Raw genomic sequence first — 1,477 nt, 5'->3', positions numbered from 1 at the left:
TGTAATTGCAACTCCATTTTGTATTGTATTTCTGAAATATTATTTGTATAGCAACTCCATTTTCTATTGTATTTCTGAAATTTGTTTTCTGTGAGAATGCGTTTCAAAGGTGTAAGCACTGGGAGATTTTCGCTCCGTCGAAAGGCCCCAGCTCCACCTCCTCCTCCTCCTCCCGCCGCCGCCAAACCTTCCCCTCTCAACTCTGCTGCTTCCGCCAAACCTTCCCCTCTCAAATCTGCTGCTCTACCCGCTGCTTCCCCCAAACCTTCTTCCTCCTCCGACTCGCGATCGACGGCCCCAGCCCTGCCCAGCCGCCGTGACCTGGAGGAAGTGTTCCGCAAGTTCGACAGCAACGGCGACGGGAAAATATCGAGATCGGAGCTGAGCTCCGTGATGAGCGCCCTCGAGTGCAGGGCTACGGAGGAGGAGATCGATCGCATGATGAAAGAGGCGGACTCCAACAAGGACGGCTTCATCAGCTTTGAGGAGTTTGTGGCGGCGAACACGAAGGACGTGGACAACGAGCGTGTGACGCGAGACTTGGAGAGCGCGTTCAAGATGTACGACCTGGACAACGATGGGAGGATCTGTGTTGATGAGCTGTATCGTGTTCTGAAGAACTTGGGAGAAGTGAGCAGCTTCCAGGAGTGCCAGCAGATGATAAAGAGCGTCGACTCCAACAATCGTGACTCTGTTTCCTTTCAAGATTTCAAGGCCATGATGACGGCCCGTCGTCCTTGATTGACCCACACGACCCTTCTTAATTTAATTGAAGTCCTGATTATAGAATTTGCAGGGAGACCAGAGTTTTCCAGTAATGCAATTAAATCCTATTTCCTGTAATGCCCTCTCCATAGTTAGTATTGACGAGCTCTGTGTGTACGTCGTACTGGATTATTAATGGTAAATACGTAAACTCTTTACGTATTTAGTTTCACCAAAAATAATTTGTAAGGCCGTGATATGAATATATATTTAAAATAAAGAAAATAATTGTTTTTATTATAATTCTATTTTAATCATTTCTTTTATTTTTTATTTTTTTTAATAAGTCAGTAGTAAAAATAAATTTTAAATTATGTTTTTTTAATGATTTAACATGAGCCAGCGGGATTCAATTGCTCGGGATTCAATTTTATGAGCAAAAGCGAAGAAATTTGTCATGAGCTAGAGATTTAATTTTTTACTTGAAATGTTTTTGGGAATCAATATCATTTAAATATTTTGTTTAGTTATTTAATTTTTTTTATTTTTAATTTTTTCATAATTTTATTTTGAAATATAATTAAAATTTCAATTCAATTTTGATAAACTATGAAATAAACCTCTCAATTAAATAATTAAATATTAATCATTCTCATCCTTAAATATAAGTATTTAACTTTTAAAAAAATACATATTATTTATTTAATTAACAGTACATATAAAACCTAACTTAATATAATCAAATATCTCACACCTAAGAGTTGCCGATGGC

The 1,477-nt window shown here is 38.5% G+C and overlaps 1 pseudogene; it reads left to right on the top strand.

The window, feature by feature from the left end:
* Positions 1–1,008, top strand: LOC149250930 (putative calcium-binding protein CML23 pseudogene; annotated as a pseudogene).
* Positions 1,009–1,477: the final 469 nt, after the last annotated feature.

Source organism: Pinus tabuliformis, chromosome 7, assembly GCF_031772625.1.
Source record: "Pinus tabuliformis cultivar Carrire ecotype Pingquan chromosome 7, CPIR1, whole genome shotgun sequence".
Taxonomy (NCBI): domain Eukaryota; kingdom Viridiplantae; phylum Streptophyta; class Pinopsida; order Pinales; family Pinaceae; genus Pinus; species Pinus tabuliformis.
This window is presented reverse-complemented; position numbering and strand designations above follow the sequence as displayed.